General features: G+C 35.5%; 1 long non-coding RNA gene across 1 annotated transcript in view; it reads left to right on the forward strand.

Annotated features, from left to right (window-relative positions):
- Positions 1–19,502, forward strand: part of LOC132205348 (uncharacterized) — a 32,581-nt gene extending 13,079 nt beyond the window's left edge. The window contains exon 2 of the long non-coding RNA XR_009442687.1: positions 19,439–19,502. This is a non-coding gene — a long non-coding RNA (uncharacterized LOC132205348). The remainder of the gene's footprint in view (positions 1–19,438) is intronic.
- The last annotated feature ends 2,485 nt before the right edge of the window (positions 19,503–21,987 follow it).

Raw genomic sequence — 21,987 nt, forward strand, 5'->3', positions numbered from 1 at the left:
AAAATTAGTCCACGCGAAAAGGAAATGCAGGCGGAGGTCAAAACTGCGCCATCAGACACGTTTGTTTTCCGCCTCGAAAATTATCGAAAATTCAGCGTATCGTCTGAGGCACCAAACACGTGATCATTATAATTATCACTGTACGTAGAATGTACATGTCGAGTACGCAATAATTACATGTACACACTAATTTGCACTTCACAGTAAAAAAATTCACTACGTAGCATTATCAAACTAATTTTGTTTTAAGAATTTTCTTTAATTACTTCTAATTGCAGTGCAATGTTGGAAAATTTTGCAGACGGATTTCCTCCAAAATGTCACTCACTTTTTTCATGCAAATTTAAATTCAGAACAGCAGGTTAAGTCAGAATACTTTATTCAATCCTAAAAATCAATTAATTAATTCTGGTGCATTTGAGATTGGATTATTTCGTCACATTACAGCTGCTTGGATTTTAATTTGATTTTATTAGTGTTGGTTTGTTTGATGCAGTGGCGCAGCCAAGAGAGGACCTCCCCGTCGAGGATAATAAAGAGCGATCTGGGCTGATCAGAAAAGCAGAATATCACGCTTAACTGCTTTTTTATAGTCAACCACACTTAAAATTCCGTCCTGACTGAATAAACCAATAAACGAACGAGCAGCAACAGCCGTGTCGTCGTTTTAATTGATGCAGATGTTTGCCGTGCGCAGCCGAGGGACCTTTTCATTGTTTTCGAGACTCGCAGCGAAATTTGAATCCCAGCGATGCAGCGTTGAACGGAAAGGAACGCTTTTGAAATCCGATATGCAAATGGCCCGTAACGGTTGCTCGAGCGTGGTAATTGGAAAACATCAATACCCTTTTCTTTGATTTAATTAATTGGAATTTGAGACGAGTAAAAAATTGGTTAATATATTTCAACAGAATTCAAGGGAGGGAAGGTCAAAATAACGAACAAATTTTTAAAGGAATCAAATGAATGAAAATTAAATTTACTAAGGCACACTGAATAATCAAATTTTATTTGAAATATATTTCTGTATCGTTGATTTTTGGATTTTTTTTTACCCCCGGCATTATTTGAAATTTATTTTTAAAAGTTCTCTTATTGAAACAAAATTGCTGATTATTTTTTAGACTTCAAGCAACGCCGACTGTGAATAAGAATGATGGTAGCTGTTTTGCTTCCATGTTTCAAAAATCGTGTGATAGCAGGTGATTTATTTGGCGTGGCCAAAACATTGGAAAGCGAAAAAGCTCACGGGTCTTTAAACCAATTCCTGTGGTCGGCAGATGGAAAATAAAGCATCGGCGTGCGATTTTGATAAGCACGACATAGGCTTTTGGTGAGAATGCGACACCAGCATTAATCAATCGCGGCCGCCCTCCCTACACCTATTTGCCGCCGCGACGAAAAAAATAGAGAGAGGATTTTTTGGATCTTTCTCTCTCTCTCTCTTGGCCGATGGGAAATATGGCCAGCACATAAATTTCAATGTGGCAAAAAGAGATTTTATACAGCGAGTGAGTGTCACACTGGATGCCTTTTTCATAATTTATAAGCTGCTGCCTGGACGGCGGAACCGCCGCCGCCTCTCGCAAAACTGAGAAATCTTCGATTAATTCTGCTGCCGTTGCAGAAAAAAGACCAAACGGGCTCTGCGAGTCGCGCATTTTTCATTAGACTTGGGCTGTAAATCACCCTCAATTTTACGAAGTTGAATTGATCAATGCCATTTTAAGCAACGTATCTGAAAATTTTAGAATGATCATAATAATGCTTTGATGCGAAAAAGTGTGCCACGTATATAATTTTTGTTTTAATTTGATTCTAATTTTTAACATTTTTCATGATCCAATTTAAATATTTTTGATCAATAATGACAAGAAGTTGTAACTACTGAAATTATTTTAAAATTTTATAACTGTCAGTAATTTAAGTTTTAACATTAAATATATTATTTTACAAAATAAATTTTTTTTACATATTTTTTATTAAACAATTTTATAGGCCTTTTTAGATTATTTGAATTTTTAGAATTTTACTCACTACTGCTTTTTTGTATCATAAATATTCATAAATAAAAATACAACTTAATATCAGAAATCATAGTCAGATCTAATCATCAATTTTTATCTACAAGAGTCATGACACCAACTGATGTTATTGTTCCATATTCATAATATTTATAAAACATAGGAATATTTTTGTAATCCTGTAACGACAATTGAATCAAATAATCAGATTAGCCGGCGCGCCGTCCTTCAGTCCGATCAAATTTAATGAAACAATTAAGTCCCAATCCTCTATAGAATTTTTACAATAATTAGAACAAAATTTATTTTCATCTTTGATAGATAAAATTTGTAAATAATATTCCCAAACATTTTTTCACCATATACGAAATAATCCTGGCAAAATATTCATCAGCATCGTTTTGGGAAATTGAAAAAGCGGGTGTCGCGTAAATGAAGCCGGCGGCTGATTCATTGACTCCGTGCTGCCGGCGCTTTTGCAAACACAGAGAGAGAATCGCAAATCCCCGAAATCATAAATTCGAGAGAGCCGCAGCGTCCCCCTTTGACGCCGGCATTGTTACACCACGCACTCATTTTCCACGCGTATATCCGTGTAACCGGCAGCAATAACACGAGCCGGTGGCTTTTCTGTCCCGGCGCGCATATTTATTGTTTCAGAGCAGACGCGGAGGCTTTGCCACTCTGGCGTTTATTGGATCTCAGGTGCCCATGCAAGATGAAAGAGGTGCCGAGGGATGAGATTAATGCCGCGGTATTAGTTTGATTTAGGGAATAAAGAACACCGGCGCGCGGGGTGACATATATTCAAATGATAAAACTGCCGCTCTGCAGCAGCCTTTGTGTGCGTGTCGCGCATCTCCAAAGATAAAATTGCTCATATTTCACGGCGGAAACAAATGGAAAACGCCAGCCAAAGGTTTCTACAGTGCTCATGCACTCTCTAGCTCGCGCACCCCTTTTGATATTACGCCATATGTGCCTACCGAATAATACTCGTACATTTTGTTAATAATAATCGGCGAGAGCCAAGTGACGATGATGTGTTACGGAAAGAAAAAGGTGCTGCTGGCGTGCACATCAAAAAGATTTATCTGCACACATGCATGTGCTGCTGCATCATCTAAATTTTAACGACTCGCAATTAATCCCGCGTCGGCGGAGAGGACATGCATGCATAGTACACCCCGAAAGTATAAATGGATTTAATGACGGGAGCACCGGGAATAAATTAATGAATGTGCATGTTGTGCTCTTCGGCGCACGATTTATGACAAAACGCGCTGCGGTGAAAAATTGCAATTTCTTCGGGCGAGTTTCTTCCTCGTTATTTACAAAAAGTAATTTTCACTCGTGGAAGTTCAATTCAAAAATCAATTTGGCTGTAATATTTTATTATTAAGCTGAGGACTTTGCCAAATTACTGAAAACTGAAGTTAACAATTGAAGTGAAAATGCAATTAACTTCAAAATGTAAACATTTTGCTAGATAATTATTTCAATGTTTTTAGATCTCAATTTTGATATCATTCGAAACTGATTCAAAAATTATTGTCCACTTTTAGAATTTTTTTCTTACAAAATTATGGAACAGAAATAATGAATTTTTTATTTTTAAGTCTTTTTAAAATAAACAAATATTGCATGTATTTATTTGTTTTTCTATGCAATGAATTTTTTCAAACCGATATTTTGCTGATTTTTTTTAAACATTTAATATTTTTATGAAATTTCAGCTGAACGAGTTAAAATTATTGGTCCTGCAAATGCTCCTTCTCACCCTCCCTCATTCCTTTGTTAACCACGATGCATTATTCGGAGTCCATTCAAATAATACTGCGCTCGTCAGCGTTCGTTCTCGTTCGGTGTGTGTCCCCATTAGGTAAATCACGCAACCAGAAAATTCACGTACTATGCACTCTGCCACACCGCGCACTCACTCTCTCTGTACTTTACATATTGCAATGTCACACACGCGCGCGCGGCGCGGCCGCTGCCCTGACAAATAAAAGCCACCGCCGATGTCATAATAATAAATACGGCCGAGCTCATTAAGTTCCAACCCTATTATTATTCGCTTATGTTTCGAATTGCGCTTATTAATTGGCGTACCTATGTATATCGTGTGCATGTGTTGTTTACCTGCACCCGCACATAAATATTTAGCGTGCCACGGTGGCGGATTTTAATTAATCATCTGCCACCGACGATGAGATTAATTTTCGCTCGCGGATATTGCACGCGGCCAGTTCACAATTGTTATATTGTTTTGCGCCGCCGTGCCATTTTATCACTGCGCTCAAAGCTGCACTGCAATACAGTGGTAATTGAAAGTTAATTATCTCTGCGAAATACTGCAAAATGCATGCACCAAAAGATTCCAGATTTATTGTATCCAACGTGTGAATATTAGATAGTTGATAAATTTAAAGCTATTGAGAATTATTTAAAAAATTTAATTTCTTTGGTAAAACAAAACCCGTTTTTTTCACTCCTAAAAACTTAACATGTAATATTTTTTTAATTTTAATTTATGATTTTTAAAAATTTGTTATAGTATCCATTTTAATTCGTAAATTCTTTTACGGGATGTTATATACTAAATATAAATACATTTAGAAGCTAGAAATTAATTTAGATTACTGTTATACTATACTTGCTCAATCTGATTTCAATTTGAAAAGACGTTTATTGGGGAACATTATCATCATAAATATCAAATTTTTTATTGAACATAATTATAAATGTAAAATTAAAAAATTTCCATTGCTACGAGAAAAAAATTAATGATGACTTTTTTACACATCACTTTGTGCATATATTTTTGAACATTGAAGTGGTATCTATGTGACTGCCTGATTTTTAAGCGTTTTGCGAAAAAAAGTACCCATCCGCGAACACACAAAACACATTTGCTCTTTTGACGCTGATGCCAACACGTACACATGCACGCAATAATGAGAATCATTAAATCAACACGGACGAGTGTGTAAATGGATGCTTACCTCATCCAAATAAGCGACGAGTAATTTCTGCGCATTGACAGATTTTCTCGCCTCTCCGAGTGCCGCCGAGAGCTGTGAATAATGAGCGCAAATCGGCAATGCTATAACGGGACTGGCGCAGCTGCACACAACTGATGAAGTTGTTAAATTTTTTTGTCGCGTGATTTTCAAACGTTTTGGCTTAAAAAAATAAATTACTGTACTCACTGGGCTGCGCATCAAGGAGATGATGTTTAAAAAAAATTATACACATTTGGCTTTTTTGTGCGAAAAGAATTACCAGTGAATTGTGACCTTATCAAAATAATGCATTAAAAAATTCAAAAGGAGTAATTATTTTCGGCACTAAAAACAGAAAATAATGAACATTTGTCTTTTGTTAACACTAAATCGCATTATAATTTTTGAATTTTGTTATTTCTACCATAAAAAAATTATAAGTTATATAATTTAGTCCTTTTCCGGCTTGGCCGTTTCAAAATCAATTTGAAGACAGATTGGATAATGGTAGTTATTATAATTACAAAACAAAATGAAAAATTTGAAGCAAAACGACTTTTTTAATTTTTTTTTATTGCAATTATATCTCATGTCCAACTGGAAATATACAAAAGTTTATTTAAAAGACACTGAAATGGAATTCAACCATATATTTCAAGGCCTCATGTCAAAATTCAGGGCACTAAATTTTCACTAATATTTGTAAAATGCATTCAAAAATCGGTATTCACAACAAAACTCTGATCATCCCTAATAGTAAATCATATTATATACAGATGAAAGTCTTTATTTGCAATCATGATCAATTTGTTCTTTTTCTCCTATATTTGAAAAAAAAAATTACAAACAAATAAAGTTCATCAATCAATTTTTGTGCAGCAGCATTGCGATTAATAACAGGTCATTTCGGACTTCCTTGTGGGAAAGAGAGACCTTGTTCTTCTCAATCGCGCCAAGCACTCAAGCGGATTGGTTTCCGGTTGGTCTGCCTAAATGACACATTAAGCGCGCACTTTTCGAGAGTCATGATTGCTTGAGAACCACCGAAACTGTTTTTTACAGCGACACATGTAGCCATCAGAAGGACTAATGGCCGGCAGTTTTATTTCTTCTCTTTCTTTTTCTATTATTGACATTTTGGCCGCATATTGCATGCGAGCTACTCCCACGTCCGAGACGAAAAAAGGAAGACAGGCGCACGGTGACGTCACGTAATGACGAGACACAATCAGCAGGAACCGAAAAATTACCGAGAAATGCCACTTGTGTTCGCTGCTGCTTCGTTCCCATCGCCCACTTTGTCCTGATATATTGAGGCGGATTTTCACGTGTCGGAGGTTAGATTTGCAGTTTTTCCTCTGAAAATATTCGCACCATCATCTCCTGGATGTGTGGAATTTTTTCTTCTCATTCAAGGCGTGTACACGAAAATTGAAATTTAAGCGGCGATCGAACAGTTTCCCCGCAGCAATTCCGCCGTCTGGGAAACCCAAGCCAGCAGCCGTGCAGCCATCCCGTGAGGCACCTTAATGAAAAAGCGCCACTTTGCGCAAAGGCTTATTATTCTAAATTTCCAGCGTAATGACTGCGGCTGGCTAATTAGGCTCGCCCGTCGCACACTTTTCTGTCTCCGGCTCACTGCATGTCGCCGCCGCGTGCAAAATCGTATAATGTACAGAGAACAACAAACAACGAGCATATTTTTCGCTCCGATGCTAAATATTGCGCTTTTGTTGCTCGACTGCATGACACGGCCTACTACACCTTTTATATTGAATATCAAAAAAATTTAGAAATTAAACAATAAATTCAAAATTTGTTCTCTACTTAAAGCTTTTATTTTAATATTTAAAATTTGACGCCTATACTCTTACAAAATCACTTGGCCCCACTTTCTCATATTAATGCTCATTAATTAGCATTAATTAAAACTAAATTATAGAGCTGACTGTTTTCCGAATGTTTAAAGAAACACATTGAGGAAATTTTGATTATGTTCAAATCCTGCTGTAATGAACAAAGTTCTTTATTATTTTCAAAGATAATTGATTACATCAAATTTTTAAACGCAAGTTTCCTTGTTACATTTTTACATTGTTTTTTTTTTTAAATATTGTTTTAAAAATTTTCATTGAATTTAATAAGTATTTTATTATTTTGAATAAAAAATTTTTCTAATATTTCATTTATTATTGTTAATTTGTTAAAAGTAACATTTTCTAATTTAAGAACATCATGATTAGCAATTTTAAATTTCAATATAATTTAATAATTTCCTGGGTAGAGGAAGTTGAATTTTAAATTTGAAATGAAACTACTCTTGGCACTCTAAGGCTTCTTCTATATTATTTGTTCATGTATTACGTTACATTATTATATAATGAGGATTCACATTGGAAGCGATGAGATTATACATTTGGTTCATGACTAAAATTGAAGGAAATATTTTCACCAAAATTAAAATAAATATCAAATATGCATATATATGTATATCAAGTTCAATTAAGGAATCAGGTGCATAATATACGCACTTTATTTCAATTAAACTGAAAATATATCTAAACATATTTACAGATTCACTATGTTCCAACAAAAAAAAAACCAATAAAGCTGATTGCAGTAAAGAAAGGGTTGCACTGCGATGAGAGGGTAGAAGGGGGTGCAGCTCGAGGGGTGTACTTTGGCTGCACAAAAGTAGGTGCAATAAATTTTTAAGCTGCCGTGCGTTGTGTATTTATATTATTTGTGTTACTTTCCAGACGTCGCGCGGTCCTACGCCGCTTTTTTGCCGCTGCCGCTGATATCATTTTTGTTAATTAATTAGCCCATTAATAATCATTATTATCGTTAATTAGAATAAGAGCATCAGGAGCGCTCGCTCGCTCTGGGTAATGTAATAAGCTCGGGATAAAGAAGAGCCGCTTTTGCCGGGCTCGCGCGCGCGTTATTTAATCTATATTAAGAAATTACTAATAAAAGTAGCTGTTATTATTATAGTGTACGCGCGCCGCCGGTGGTGCTGTAAACACACAGAAGCAGCAACATATGGGGTGGACGTCCCAAATAAATGTATGCTTAACTCCCAGCCGTCCTCCTCCCTCGCGCGCGCACACACACATGCTCTTAGGTTTTAGGTGCTTAGAGCTCTCCTCTGCGCACTCCTTTTTCATTTTTATATATTTGTTTTGGCCCCAAATGAACAAACGCGAGCACGAATCAAGATTAATTCCCGCAAAGGAATATAAAAAGGGGCTTTAGCACCAGACCAGGCCTAGCCGTAATTAAGAAATTTGTTATATTTTAAGTCAGATTTAATGGAAATAAATTTCGGCCGCGCATTTTCGCCCAGCGAACAGACCTTTTAACCATTTACATCCTTTGGGACAACAAACTAATTTTTTATATAAAAAAAATTTAAAATAACAATTTTTCTCAAAATAAAATATGCTTACAAATAAATTTCTCCTGCCATTAACAAAATTATCCTTGAATTGTACATACAAAAATTATATATAAATCAACAATCAGAGCTGAATCAGAGATTATCAGCTTCTTTAAAAGTGAGACTAAGCATAATTTAACTTTATTTTTTATACGGACCTTCTAAACACAAAAATTTATTTTAAAATCTTAATTTCTTGGATGTTTTATTTTTATATCCTGTTTTTTTTTTATCTCTCGATTCTATTTTAATTTGAAATGAAGTTTTCTTTTGAAATTCTTGAATTTTATCACAAGCCAAATTTTTTTCTAAAATTTTAATCAACTTAAATTAAAACTTTGTAGCCAGACAGCGGAGCGAATGAAGCAGAAACAATTACACCTCTTCTTATACCCGTGAGCATTTTTCCATTTAATTCAAGGCAATCCTGTGGCAATAAATCCAATAATTTAAAAGCATGGATGCTATTGATGGTGTGTGCCTAAATCGCGCTGGCCGACGCTTTCGAATGCCCAGCGTTTTGATGCGCGGACATAAACCATTTTTATGTGTTAGGGAGTAAAAACCTGAAAAGCACCAAGGTAATACCTGATTTTATGTGACCGGCTTTGAAAAATCCATCTATAGGATTCCCATAAACTGGCGGCTACCGTTGCTTTTTAATGCTAATTTGTGTGATCTTCGATTTTTTCCCACCGGATTAAAATGAAATAACGCGCGGTAATTATTTATCATCAGCCGAGAGCACGGCGGCATCAGGCATAACTCACAACGTCGATGTGTCCCACTTATATTATTTCTTTTTCGGCCAAATTGCGAATAATTTATCACCAGGCAAAATGCATTTATTTTCGGCATTCCCGAGCGTCCCCTCGCCCTTTTTTCTCCCCGCAAAAGATAATCAAAAGTTGGTTGAATATCTTATTTTCTGCTTAAATTACTCGAACCCTTTCAAAGCGGCGGAGAGAGAGATAATATGCGGGTGGTCCTTTTGTAATAAATTCTCCTTATATTGATGCAGCAGGGCCGCTTTTTTACACGAGAGCGCTAACTAACTGTTTCGATTTGGGACCGCTCTCTGTTCTATGTGAAATAAAAAGTGCACCCTCGTCTGATGCTGCTCCGCAGAGATATGCAACCCTTTTCCTCAACCCCTTATGGGCTCTTTCTCTTTCTCTCTTTGTTACTTTTTTTAACTTTTATTCTCCGCTGCGCTGCTCTCTCCGTCTCTCTTATATGTACGTGTGTGTATATAAATTTTTCGCTTCCCCTTTTCACTGATTTACTTCTGATATCTTTTCCTCTGCACCGCGCCGCTCATATATATTATTGGTGGCTGATTTATTTTTATTACCTTAAAGTACACATGGTGACACAAAAAGCAGCGCCTGCCCTCGCTCTCTCACCACGAGTGTCCGTTCGCCTCTGCTTTTTCCTATGTATGGAAATAAAATCCATGTGGTATGGAGAGCGCTTTGTACGCACATACGTAATATACATTCAGCTCACACTTTACGCACAACGCCAGCTTTATTTATCTAATTTGTATATGCGCGAGGAGAGAGTGATAAACCGTGGCTGCGCTAATCAAGATTAAAATATAAAACTTTTTCCCGATATCGCCCTGCAGATGGGATTTTATCTCGGATGGATTAGTAAAAATTACCCTACGCTAATCGATTTCAATCCAATCCAAGAATAATGCGCAAGAGTCTTCTGATAGTTCTGATCCATCAGTAAAAAAATTATTCTAACTGATTAAATTAGATTGTATTTTAATAAGACTTGGGAAATACGTGCCAAATTATTTCACAACTTACAAAAGTATGCGTTTAATGTTTTCAAATTTTGTAATTACTATATATATGTATAAAATTTAGAAAATATATCTTTAAAAATTGTTTATAGCGATGATATTTTTTTCTTTTCTTATAATTCTTCATTTCATTATAGTTTTATTTAATATAATAATTAAAATTTTCATTTTTCATTTCACAACGATATTATTTATGGATTTTCAAATATATCAATTATACGGAAAAAATATATCTACATAATATCTAATTCTCCAATGTACCTTTCAATATAAAGTACTCTTAATTGAAAATAGATGATCATTGCCCATAGTTCTTTACGCCGGAAATTGAGATCATATCAATATTTATCATAATTACAAGATTTTTTTATCATTGGAAAATGGAGAGATAAACAATCTTTGATTTGGTTAATTTGTTATTTTATTTTATTCTTTAACTTTTTAATCCACATATGAACCTTTTCACGTATATATAAATATAGTTGAAACCGGAATTTCAGTCTCCTACACCACTATACATCCAAAGGCTTTAAAAGTACATCAGATTTATATTAATAAAACGCTTCCATATCATTTAATAACTTCAAATAATAAGAGAGAATAATGGATGCATCTATCATAAAATTGATTGATGGTCTGTAAAGCAAAATGGTCGTGCACCACCAAGAGTTATACGGTTTTCCGAGAAACGTGGCTGCCGCTGGAGAGATGTGCACCAGCATTATGCAATTGCATCCACCGATTATGGCACGGCCAGCAGGTAAAACAACGAGGAGAAAAGAGGGCGTATCAGCGGCGAGTGCATAAAAGTCATTTCCGCGTAAAGATGAGCGCCGATCCGCAATCTCCATAAATTAATGCTCATCCCCGACCTAGGCAATTATTGAACGTTCCTAGAAGTGACGGGACAAACCGATAATTATCGTTTAACGATTTTCCTTCGTTGCATTTGCGGTGAGGAAAATATTAAATAATAACTAAAATTGCACTCTCTCAAAAAATCGTAAAAACGCCGAACGTCCGCCGCCTTTTTGCCCTTTTCCGAACGGGGTCATTAATACCTAAGGCATAAATTTTCTTTTCTCAAACGCACGCAGTTGAGAAATTTTACTCTTCTTTTCGCGGAGTTTCGATATCGAATGGAAACGGGGCTGAGTAAAACCCCTCGTAAAAGAAAGGAAGCGGGGGATTTATTTCACATGCAGTCAATAGACATTTTTATTACCCTTTGGTTTATGTTTGCGCGGCGAATGATTATATGCCTCTCTCGTTCACTTTTAGTCAGGCAACGCCACCACAAAATTACGATTATTACTATACTCTATTGGGAAAAGTTTTTAAATCACCACAAATATTAAATCGGCCCCAACCGACCTTGCGGTTTTCAAACTAAACTTCTTCTTCTGTCTGCTGTCGGTTTACTTTTCGTCCTTTGGTGTGCGGCACAACATTATACGTAGTATTACAGTCGTTTCTACTTTTCAAACTCCAATTATCCATTCATTTGTCAATTACGTTCGGAGCAATTACTTTGCTCTGAAATTTTATACCCAGAAAATGACAGCGGCGATCGTTAGAAAAATGGGATTTCGTTTTTTGTGATACTTTTTACTTCATCGCAGAATAGTAATATTTATTTGTATAGTTCAATAACACGTAAAAGTTTCCAGACAAGAACTTTTGCTGTTTTGCCTGTCTCATAATCATCCAGCAAAGCAATACCAGAGATTCTTCTTTATAATTGACACTAAAATTTTCCCTGTGCTATAAACGATAATTAAATTTATTTTAACAGGAAAAACATAAATTGCCAAAACACACATTCATTTTGCTAAAGAATTATTTTAAATCTTTTCAGAAAAGTGTTGAAATTTTAATGATGACGTATTTTATTTAAGTTCCATGTGTTTTAGGATAATTTATAAAAAAAGGTTTGATCTCCTACCTGATTCAGCTTTTCCAACTTTCTTTTGTCAAACAGATGAGGGCACTTTTTAAATTCAATATCAATCAAAAATTTTTCCCACAAAATTTCTGATTGAATTTCTAAAAAAAAAAAACTAATTTTAATTTGTCATTTCCGTACATGATTCGATGAGAGTATTATTATTCTCCATTAAAGTAGCTCATTTGATAAAGATATTTTGAATGAATATTTACTAACTAATAAAATCATTGAAGTTTGCTTTCTTCATTTTAATTAGCCATTAAATATATTTTTTTGCACTTTTCAAAGCAAGAAAAAGTCAGTTCCTTTTTGATAGAAAAATCTGTATTAATATTAGCTTTTTTTATTTCCTCACGTATCAACAATGGTGTGATATTTATTCTATGTTTCCCATCAAAAATCCACAATTTTGTTTTTCACACGCTGCAGAGAAAGAGCAAAAAATACCATCATGGGAGCGCACCAATAAGTTAAAAGCGAGCGACAGTCTCGCAATATGCGAACGCGGGCGTTGGAAATAAATTCGATCAGGCGGCTCACTTTTCAGCCTTTTTGCAGCGTAAACGCCATTTAATCTGGCTGTGCCGGCGGCAGCACGTATATCCGTTTTATTTGCCCTCTCTCCGCACCCCCGACCGCACACACAAGCGAAAACGGTTGGGGTTGCCGGGTATCAAATGTCGATAGATCACCGAGCTTTGAACGAGCTATTGATCTCAATAGCCAACCTGTTGCTTCCTCCCCAACGCCCAGGTATCAAAACAATATTGGAATTCGCCCGCCTCATTATCGCACACACCAGAGCCGAGCACCGGAATGTGGGTGTGTAATCCCTATTAAAATTCAATTAGCGCCTCATCTGCTGCTCCCATTACATTATCAGCCGCCGCTTGATTTTGGTGCGCAACAAGCTCTCTGCTCGCTTCATTAAACGCTTTTAGGTGAGATCAGTCCAGTGGAAACAAAGGAGGGTATTGATGTGGACCATTTTGTTGGGTTGAACCTCAGGAAGCAAACAATCAATTATTTTATCTTGTAGTATCATATCGGTTTAAAAAATATATACATTCAAAGAAGGGCATCTCATAGATGATGATTGATGATGTATTTAAATTACTTAAAATTATGTGATCATTCATTATATGAGTAATGTCACAATATTTATTTATATCTATTACCAATATTAATTTATTTAATTTGCTAACTGTTTTATAATTACATAATCTTCTCAAGTCAGGTCAGAAGTAGTTAATTCAAAATTTAATTAAATTTAATTTAAATAATAAAATTAAATATTTAAAACCATTGCAAATAATTGATAAAAAAAAAATAAACCTAAAGTATTGACATGAAAATAAATTTACAAGTTTTTTAATAAGTTAAATATACATATTTTTTTTTATCAAGAGAAACATTAAAAAAGTTTGTAAACTTTGGAAAAATGTAATGGAAGAGAATAGTATGAAGTGAGTATATTTTTAAGTAAAACATAGTATATTGTACTACACATGTAGCATCATAATCATTTTATTAGTAATTATGTGTTCTGAATTAAAAAAAAAAAAGTAGTTTTTAAATCTTTTCAAACCTCTCAAAAATCTATCTAATTTGCAATTAGACGCTGAACTTTCCTCCCTTTCTTTCCACTCTTCCGCCACGGGCGCCTTTCTTTTGTGCAGTGATGGATTATAAATTTTGCCCGTTCATTCTCCCCGAACCTCTCCTGCACACACCTCTCTCTTTCCCTGCAGCTTTCGCTTTTGCCTTTCAGCCGACGAATTCTCAATTAAGACAATGTGTAGCTGATAAAGGGTTAATCTCATTAGTCTATTATTTACACAATGTCGAACAGCTAATTGCTTGATGCTCCATCAACCTGCTGCTATTCTCCGCTGCTCGCCCGCCCGGCATTCTTTTCCTCTCGCGTTTTATTCACGGCTCAAAGAACGCCGCCCTGCTGCTCTCTTGCTTATGCGCCGCACCGTCTTAATACCGAGCAGAATCGCTCGCTCGCTCGTGTGCCAATCAGTCACTCAGAATCTGCCAGCTAATTTATCAAATTTGTCGCACATTGTCTGACGGATTCACTTAGCGCCGGCAAAAGGGATGAAAGGCAGTTAGCAGAGAGGGTGTGGATATTAATAAAGGGTGAAAAATTGTAATCATAGATATATGGCAATACAATAATGGCTTTTGTTGCAAATTAAGTTTTTCGGTGCACCACGTGGCCATTGGGGATACATGTAACTATCAAAATTTTCGTTTCAAAATAAAAAGGTGAAAATATGAGATGAATTAAAACACATACAATTTTCAGCGCGTAAAAAAGATCTTGTTAAAAATTTAAACTAAAAATAATATTATTTATTACCAGCTAAAGTTATTTTTACAAGATTTTCGCCTTCTGCGATTTAAATTTTTTTAACATTTAAGATTTTTTAAAAGGCATAAATATTAGTTTTTCCTGTAAATAACATACACATATAAGCAAATATCAGTATTTACATTATTTACTTAATCAACTTAAAAAGAACAAAAATTAATATTATCTTGCTTGCCGATGACGCAAATAATATCAGAATTTATCAAGATTGACAATTGCATGGTCTAAAATAAGATTGAAGCGTATATTATGATTATGTTTAAATAATATTTAATTTGACACAATAAAATTAATATAGAATAAAAAAATTATGAATTTTTTATTTATTTAAATAATCATGTTTTTCCTTACAGCATGTTTTGCTTTGCTCGTGTGAATTTTCGTTTCCTCTTCTGTATCATCAGGTATCTTTCATAAGAATGTAGGTTCCTACAGTGTAGCTCACAAAAGTAAAAGAATAAATCGTGGCAAACAAAAAGGTCAACTAAATCGTACGTCGGGTTACGCGCAGGGCAAGAGTTGAAACGCCCGCTTGCTTTTCTTGAGCGACAGCCAACTTTTCCGCAGCAGCCCGGTCGTCTTTCGCTTTCGCCCCGGCGGCACTCTTTTATTGACTGGCCGAGGCACACAATCATTTAATTAATCTTAAGAGCCCCCTTTGCTTTCACGTCCGCATCAACAATTGGTGTTGCGTGTTGCATAACCGCGACGGCCGAGCTTATTAATAATTCTGTCATGTGCCCGGCCCACGCAATATCGCGGCCTGATTAAGATTTCAAAAATTCAAATTCGTCGGCCGAATCAATTATGCGTCTACATATGCGGTGGACGACGAGGAATAAAAATATACATATATAAAGTCGGGCTTTTTGACTATTTGTAACGTGTGTCACCGTGCGAAACTCGTCGCGGCATAAACTAGTTGCTCTTTTGTTTTTCGGGTTTGCTGCTCACCGACTGGAAAAGCTTGCTTTGAAAGCGAATTGTAACTCAATCCTTTTATATACGTTTGCCGGTCTTGCGTATCTGCATACTTTATCTCATTACCGAGTTGTAATTGGACCTAATTTTCAAGGCGAAATGAAAATTGGCATAGTGGCGCTTTTACAAAAATAGCGAATCGCGTCAAATAACTCGCGCCCACCGCGACGAGGCACCGACGGAATTACGAGCGAGATGTTTAATTTGAAGCTGCAACCCTTTCTCATTCTCCGCCCTTTCTTTTAATTCGGAAACTTTGCGCATTGTGTGCGTCAAAGTAAGTTAATCTGACGAGGGGCTCAAGGGGGTAAATTAATGTCCTTGATGCGTTCGTTCGCTCGAAAATTCAATGTAAATATTTCATTTGGCCTGCATTGTCTTTTAAATCAGGGCGAGGCGGAGGAGGAAGTCGCTGCTCGCTCGCGAGCGAGAGAGAGGTGATGACGAGAGATAAAAGAGCAAGAGAGAGAGAGAGAGAGAGAAAGGGCCTGTTTGGAGAGGAATTAAAGATTCAGCCTGATGAAAATGGAAGCGCCTGCTCCGATGTATACATTCAAGTCTGTGATGCTCAGCGCCTCCTTTGATTGGATCTTTTGTGATAAAAACGGGTATACAGCAGATGATAAAGGAGGACAGTAAGGAAAATCACGCAGGATCAAAAGAGAAAACAAAAAGTTGTCGGAAAAATTAATAATAAAAACATCAGAAATATAAAGTTTCTTATAAAATATATTTAAATTCTCATAATGTGCATAAATAAAAAAGTAAACATGCAGAATGTTATATTTTAATAAAATTACCAAAGATCTTATAATGAAAAATTAGTATTTTACAAGAAAATAATTAAACAAATTATGAAAATTGAACTACATACCTGAATTAGGCTGCACATGTAATGAACACTCGTGCATTTACATTAAATTTCTGATTTCACAATTTCTGAATCAACAATCTAATTAAATTCTATTTAATTCAACTGAGGTGTAAGCGTGGAGAAAGTTTTAATTATTTTTTTTCTCTTTGAGGTGTTTTTTTTTTATATATATATAAAAATTTGCTACTATGTTGATCAATTTTTTCTATAAAAACAATCATTGTTTCCATTTAAAATTTGTTTTTAAAATATTAAACATTGAAAAAATAAAAATATGCAATAAATAAATAACTCCTTTTCATTTACAATATATGACAAAGAATTACTATTTTTAATTTAGTAATATGAGATGCCTAAATTTACTTCCACTATATCTGTGACAATTTAACATAATGCTTGCTTTTAAAAGTAAAACTGGCTCAAATTTTGGAAGAATTATTTGGAGGAAAAATGCAAATTCGAGTAATAAAATAATAATTTTCCTCTTTTAGCCGAAAAATTTTACGACCTCACTTTGGCTTTGCACAATTTTTGTCGTTTTCTCCACTAGAAATAAAAAATATCATTGACACCGGTAGGGCGTTGGATTAAGTTATTATTAACCGCGAACGGCGGCGACCACTTCTTGTGATAAAACGTCCAGTCGGGCCATAAAGTAGCAGCAGAGGCATAAAGCACTCTGTGCAGGGAGGCACCTAGCTTGTCACACACATTCCTCTCCGAAAGAAAAGACAGAAAGAGAGAGAGAGAGGTCGTCGAATTTCCTTTAATAAAGGTCGTGTCGATTGTTGGCGGCATAAATTATGCGTCTTAATAAATTATACATGCATCTGACAAGCTGCGGCGGCGGGGTGGAATATTAAAGTATTATTTTTCCTACCGCAGCGCAATAGCGAGCAGGTGAATTGCGCCGCCGCCGCGTTAATTATGGCCGAAGCTTGATAGAATTTTATTGGGCCCGATCACAGCATGAAGCGTGACTTATTGCCGCGCCACGAAAACAATAACACTAAAAAACCACCGTGCTCGCACCAGAGGAAATTTTTAACATAAAAAATCGTTTAGACGGCGCGCTATACAATATACGCGGAGTGAAAGTTAAGCGCGGGCGCCTCGGCTCGCTCGCTCGCCATTAATAAAGCTTTTTTCCAAACGGCGTTTATTGTTAATTATCAAAGGGTTTAATCATAATTGCTGTTCCCAATATCGTCACGAAACCGATATTGCCACTTTTTACTGCCCAGAGCGTGTGCCTGGCTTTTTATACAGTTTGCGGCTGTCCCTGGTTTGTATTTATTTTGAGTCACCACGCTCGCCTTTCCAGCAGCGCCGCACTCTTTGATTGATCGTAATTATTTCGATGCATGTGCCAAGCAAATTTATCCACTAATAGGCACCGGTCGTGCTACACACGCCGCGCTGCGGAAGCAGTTTAGATATTAGAACGAAAGGGGTTGACCCCTGCCATATTTTTGTTTGTCACTCTAACACACCGTGTATGCTGCCCTGTGCCTAAAAGTATTATAAAAAGTTTTTAAACATTTAAAAGAAAATAATTTTTTTAGTAAAACAAACCAATATATTAATTTTATGATATTAGTTTGACATGTGTTAAGTTAAAACAGAATCATTGAATAAATTTTTATTATTTTACATTATACGATCTGCAAAATAAGACACATTTTTACCGTTAAATCAGTTAATTCATAACTATTACACTTTTTTTTTCGTTTAAAAAACTTAACTGAGCCCTAAAATTATGAATAATTACCTAATAATGCTTCAGTAAACATAGCATAAATAATTGATGAATTGTATGTGTGCTAATTTATATTATTTTTGCATTATAATTAAATTGATAAATTTCAGAGTAAATTGGGCCCAATAATTTACTCACCTTACAGGAATAATAGTTTTGGTATTCGGTTCATTTTTCCGATACGCTTAACTCCTCTATATAAACTGTCATTGTCATTTGGTTTCAGTACAAAGTATGTCTGATCCAATTTTTCCCACGAAAAACGTGCAGCAATGCGACCAATTAATAAAACGAGCCTTCAAGAATGTCGATGCCGCGGTCTGTACAGTAAAAAATTAATCGTCTCAATAGTCAATAATAATACTCGCCGTAATGATGTTGCGAAACAAGTATACGTGACTTTTTCTCCAAAGAGCGCGTCCCCTTTCATTTATATAACACCTGAGTATTTCTCTTTCACTCCTTTTCAAATAACACACACCGGTGATAAACGATCTATAATAAGAATTTATTGAAAACGCGTAGAAAAAACACGTTTATAATATGGGAATTTATTGTTGTCTTAAATGTTACCGACTGGTTTGCCGTTCTCGCTGCTGACCCTCTTTTTCCACCTCAAATTATTGTAAAAGCGTCGCCAGCGTCAACACGAAAATTTATACATGATGAACGGTAATTTCTTATTGAAAACGAGAAATTCCGCGCTTATTGATTTACGACTCATTAATGAGGCTTAATGTGCTCGCGGTATAAGAAGGGGATTGTAAAACACGCCGCAGGATGGAAGAAACTTTTTCGCTTAAACATAATTTTATCGGCGTGATTTATTGGCCCTTTTTCGTTTGTGGAATATTATGTGCACAGAAATCTCGCAGCTCTTCCTGTTGTGCTTCTTTTTATTCACTCGTGAGAACTCAAATATTAAACATATTCACGTCTTTTTTGGACGGAAAGAGACGCTTTGGAAAACAACAATGAGCGCCCATTGTGGCTGTGATGGACCAACTGCTCTCTTTCTTTATTTCTTTCTTCCCGCGTTCGTTGTTGTTCACATCATCATTATTTCCCTGGCTGAGCTGAAGTGGATTTTCTTGTTGCAATCTGCTGCGTTAGATGATAATAAAATATATGCACAAACGGTGTGGTCGGTCCAGCCCTTTCATTGTTGTCGCCGAAATCTTAAATTTCACATGCTATTGATTTCAGATGCTGCTCTTCTAATTTTGGGGACATCTCTCAGCAGCGGTGATGCCGGTTGGACGGAAAAGAGGTGAGTAGAGAAATGAGATGTGGTTCTCATTTTTTGATAACTTGTTGTATACACGCACGCAAACTTGTAATACATCACACCGAATGAACGGCTTCTGAAATCCAATCTCTCTCCGCGATCGTCGAGCTTAATTTGGATCTTTTGTTGCGGATGATAGAGGCGTGTATCATTCTTTTCTCATGGGAGATGCGTCCATGATTTAAATAGGAGATAAACACATAAACTTAAGTCAAGTATGTTTGGAAATATGAAAATTAAATAATCTTTTGCAGAATTCATGATTCGAAAATTTCACTGGAAGTTAACAGAAGTTAAAATAAACATTTAGAAAGTATACAAAGTGAATATTATCTGGCGATAAATTTTTCCAACCTTTAATCAAAAGTGGAAAAGTTTTTAATTTTCAGACGTAGAAGCATTTTATACGTATACAAAAATTGATAAAAAAAAGAGGTCATAAATAATAACATAGAAAGCACTTCCTTCTTCTTCCACCAAGTAGATAAAATACATTTCAACCGCCGTAATTTTCCCTAGAAGGTGCCAAGGTTCTTTTTTTTTTTATCAATTTTTGAACTTTTGTTTGATGGTCTGGCAATGACGCACAATTTTAATTATCACCAACTGATAGAGGAAATGCGTCGTTTATTTTACGTGTTTCCTTCAAGTTGGAATTGAAAAAATTTAAAAAAAATATGTATTAAAAGGTTTTGTCGTGGTTTCAACAAAACTGTGCGCAATAAACTTGGCTTTATAGAATACATTGCATACTAAAAGTTTTAACTTTTAATTAAGAAATTAATATTTAATAACTCACAAAATTTATCTTTTAGCAGTGAATTTAGAAATTTCAGAAATATGCAAATAATCATTTTTTACTTAGTCATCCAGAACTAAGTTTTTTTCTATAATCCCAAATTTTCCATTATCATATTATCTACTAAGCTACTATTTATTTTTTTAATTTATGGTATAATTGAAATATTTCAATGATTCTAACGAGCTTCACCCTCCGTTAAACATTAGGTGAACAATGTGACATGCATGTTTGACAGGTTGCATACCTGCTCATCGAAATCGCCTCACGAACGTCGGTTGTAAGTTTCACTGTGTCCGTCGGTCGGTCGGTCGCGCGATACGAACGCATGCATTAATGAAATATTTATAATTCCCGTTCCGTATCCGTGAATGGCTTAATTATGCAAATGGCGCGAGACGAAGACGAATTTTTCATGCAGCCGCCGCGTCTCCGATTTCCCCGGCGATGTTTAAAATATTCCCATGCACCCACCGAAGGGCGCACACAAATCGCGCGCGGTGTGTGTGTGCATACGTTATCTGGGTGACAAGTAGTTTTGTGTTCGGTTATCTATATCCTGGTATGCATTAACATGAATACAGTAATAAACCATATTCTCTCGCCGAGCGATAAAGACACACCGAGTGAATATACCTGGTGGCGCATTATAAAATTTTCGGTCAGGAGACTCCCCCGCCGTATATTCAAATAACTCCCCGTGATATATATTTCGTGCCTGGTGATAGGGAATTTTTTCAACATGTCGTAATTCATCCACGTCCCTGCTATATACACTTTTGAACTGCTGCTGGGAAAAAATGGCTAAATGTGCGAGAGGTTTGACGAGTGCCCATCTCTCTAGCTGCTGCTTTTATTATTATTTTTTATTTCTATATTTCCACGCCGCCGTCTGTCAAGTACGAAGAAGCAGGGCACCCACCGATCCGTAATGTGCCTCTCTTTGTATTGATACAACAGATTACACCCAGCGGCGTGAATATCATTTACACGCGCGAAACCAGCACCTAATACGAAAAAAATGACGAGAAGTTGCATTCGCCGGTATTTACTTCCAATCTAATAGTATTTTACATCAATTTGTTCTGCTTAATAAAATGCTTTTAGTGCAAATGTTTAAAATAAAATAATTTTTGACTGAAAAAATATTTTTCTAACTTCATAAATTTTATACGCTTTACATAATATAATAATTTTAGTTTATTTAAAAAATTTAAATGCAAACTTTAATGTATATTTCATTTTAAAACTTTTTCCTTTTCAATTTTTTCAGATAAAGAAAAAAATTATTTTATATACATTATCCCTCCAGCATTGATCATTTCATCAATAATCATAATTAAATGTATAGAGTGTGAACTTGGGATTTTTGTTTTTAAGAATTTGAAATAACTCAATGATTGACTGACGTTGAAATAAATATATAATTATATAAAAAATTGCACTCCTTAGGGATGCGAAACATCTCATCTAGTGCTCAATTAATTTAGTAAAATAATATACTTTATTTGAACGTTGAGGGCATTTGGTCTCTAAATTAGGAAAATTAGCAGGTTACTAATTCTAGACAATGAGATTGATACTTACCTCCAAGCTCACATAATATTTATGCCTTTAGCGAGAAAAGGTGAAGCGTTCATCAATCCCTATTTCATTTCATCCCTTAAA

This window comes from Neocloeon triangulifer, unplaced genomic scaffold (genome assembly GCF_031216515.1).
Source record: "Neocloeon triangulifer isolate White Clay Creek 2 clone unplaced genomic scaffold, ASM3121651v1 ptg000002l, whole genome shotgun sequence".
Taxonomy (NCBI): Eukaryota; Metazoa; Arthropoda; class Insecta; order Ephemeroptera; family Baetidae; genus Neocloeon; species Neocloeon triangulifer.